Source organism: Hypanus sabinus, chromosome 3 (assembly GCF_030144855.1).
Source record: "Hypanus sabinus isolate sHypSab1 chromosome 3, sHypSab1.hap1, whole genome shotgun sequence".
In the NCBI taxonomy this organism is placed as follows: Eukaryota; Metazoa; Chordata; class Chondrichthyes; order Myliobatiformes; family Dasyatidae; genus Hypanus; species Hypanus sabinus.
Window position 1 is genome coordinate 7223266 of NC_082708.1, and position 3251 is coordinate 7226516.

Below are 3251 nucleotides of genomic sequence, written 5' to 3' on the forward strand. Positions count from 1 at the left end.
CCTTCGGACTCACTTTCAAGGAATCAGCAACTCCTGTTCTCACTTTTATTTACACAATTCGTGTTTTGCGCATTGGTTGTTTGTCAGTCTTTGTTTATGTATGGTTCTTGTAAATTAGAGTGTATTTCTTTATTTTTCTCGCAAGAAAATGACTCTCAGGACGTAGTAAGAATATATTTTCAGCGGCCACTTGTTAGGTATCTCCTGTACCTCTCTCTTCTCTATCAGTCCAGATGTCCCTTCCTTCCCCCCAGCTCGTTGCTCCAGATCCCGGGGGCTGTATCCCCTTGGGCCACCAGAGGTCAGTGTTCCCCCGTTTTCCTCATCACCTCGAAGTTCGAAGTGAATTTATTATCGAAGTACATTTATGTCACCGCATACAAACCATGAGATCCATTTTCTTGTGGGCATACTCGATAGACCCTTAGCAGAATGACAACCATAACATAATCAATGAAGGACCGCACAAACTCGAGAATTCTACCGGTGTGCAAAAGACAATAAACTGCAAATACAGAAGGAAAGAAATTATAATAATAAATAAGCAATAAATATCAAGAACATGAGGTGAAGAGTGTTTGATGAAGAGTCGCTATGTTGTGGTAACATTTCAATGATGGGTCAAGTGAAGCTGAGCGAAGTTATGCCCTTTGATTCAAAAGCCTGATTGATGACTGAGGGGTAACAACTGTTCCTGAACCTGGTGGTGTGGGTCCTGAGGCTCCTGTAACTTCTTCCTGCTGGCAGCAATGAGAAGAGAGCATGTCCTGGGTGGTGGGGAGTCTGTGGTGATGGATGCTGCTTTCCTGTGATACTGCTCCATGTAGATGTGCTCAATGGTGGGGAGAGCCTTACCTGTGATGGACTGGGCCATATCCAATACTTTTTGCAGGATTTTACATTCAAGGGTATCAGACTTTCCGTACCAGGCTGTGATGCAGCTCATCAATATACTGTCTGCCACACATCCGTAGAAGTTTGTCATCTTCTAATCAGAATCAATCAGGTTTATTACCACTGAAACACGAGGAAATCTGCAAACGCTGGAAATTCAAGCAACACACACAAAATGCTGGTGGAACACAGCAGGCCAGGCAGCATCTATAGGGAGAAGCACTGTTGACGTTTTGGGCCTGATGCACCATCAATAACTCGCTCTGAGACGTAAAGGCGAGATATCGGTTTTTATTGACTGGAAGAAGGAACAAGCAGTGAGTGACCACCATACTACATCCTGGAGACTGAGAGGCCGGGCTCAGGCCTTGATCGCCTTTATACCGGGGTCAGTGGGAGGAGCCACAGGAGCAGTCAGCGGGGGCGTGTCCAGACAGGCACACGTAGTTCACCACAGGGCCAAGACCCTTCGTCAGGACTAACTGAAAGAAGAGATAGTAAGAGATTTGAAAGTAGTGGGGGGAGGGGGAGAAGACCGGAGGGGGTGGGATGAAGCTAAGAGCTGGAAAGGTGATTGGCAAAAGTGATACAGAGCTGGAGAAGGGAAAGGACCATGGGACGGGAGGCCTCAGGAGAAAGAAAGGGGGAGAAGGGGAGCACCAGAGGGAGATGGAGAACAGACAAGGAGTGATTGTGAGAGGGACAGAGAGAGAAAAAAGAGAGAGAAAAAAAGAAAAGATGGGGGGGGGGAAGGAATAATAAATAAATAAGAAGGGGAGAGGGGGCAGTAATGGAAGTTAGAGAAAGTTAGAGAAATGGAGCAGAGTGCTGGGCTTCGGCGCAGGAGGACCGGCAAGAAGCCTGCTTTTCATTTATTCTGACTAATCTGGGATCAGGTAATGGGGGAGACAGCTAGAGCAGTGGTGTGCTCTGTATGCAGTATGTGGGAGGTCAGGGTCAACACAGTTGTCCCTGATGACCACACCAGCAATAGGTGCATCCAGCTGCAGCTCCTATCAGACCGAGTTAGGGAACTGGAGCAGGAGCTGGATGAACTACGGATCATTCGGGAGGCAGAGGCAGAGATAGATAAGAGTTATCAGGAGGCAGTCACACCAAAAAGACAGGAGGTAGGCAAATGGGTGACAGTCAAGAGAGGCGGGGGAGCAGACAGAGAGAGAAGAGCACCCCTGTGGCCGTTCCCATCAAAAATAAGTATACAGTTTTGGATACTGTTGGTGGGGATGACCTACCAGGAACAAGCTGCAGTGGTCCTGTCTCTGGCACTGAGGTTGGACCCTTGACTAGGAAGGGGAGGAGGGAAGAGAAGAGAGCGGTATTGATAGGGGGTTCTATAGTCAGGGGGGCAGATAGGAGACTTTGTGGGGAAGATCGGGAGTCTCGGATGGTATGTTGCTTCCCTGGTGCCAGGGTCTGGAACATCTCAGATCGGGTGCAGGTTATTCTCGAGAGGGAGGGCAAGAATCCAGATGTTGTGGTCCATGTAGGGACCAACGATGTGGGTAGGATGAGTGAGGGAGTCCTGCGTAGGGAGTTCAGGGAGTTAGGTGCAAAGCTGAAGAGTAGGACTCCAGGGTAACAATCTCAGGATTGCTCCCTGTACCACGTGCGAGTGAGGCAAGGAACAGAAAGATTTTAAAGATTAATTTGTGGCTGAGAGGATGGTGCAGGAGGGAGGGCTTCAGGTTTGTAGATAATTGGGCTTTGTTCCAGGGAAGGTGGGATCTGTTCCGAAGGGACGGCTTACACCTAAACTGGAGTGGTACTAACATTCTTGCAGGGAAGTTTGCTAGTGCTTCTCAGGGGGGTTTAAACTAAATTTGCAGGGGCCGGGGATCGAGAATGTGAGAGAGGATAGCGAGATGAAGAATAAAGGACAGGTGGGGACTACACAGTTCTGGAATATTAAGTGTGTAGTAGAGAAAGGTGAGGCGGAACAAGTGATAAGGAGGACTCATGTACAGAGGGATGGTCTGACGGAACATGGAGTTAAATGTGTTGAAAGAGTAAGTAAATTTAGGAAGGACAACAAAATTCTTGGGGCATATAGCCCGATGGGAGTTCGGGGAGCTGAGTTAAGTACAATAGGCAGCGATTCAAACAGAGAGAGGAGAAATGGGTTAAAAATTCTATATCTGAATGCACGAAGTGTCAGAAATAAGGTGGATGAGCTTGAAGCTCAGGTGCGAATGGGTAACTATGATGTTGTTGGGATAATGGAGACATGGCTGCAGGGAGATCAGACCTGGGAAATGAATGTACAAGGGTATACGTGCTATCGTAGGGACAGAAATGTGGGCAGAGGGGGTGGGGTGACCCTGTTGGTGAGGAATGAG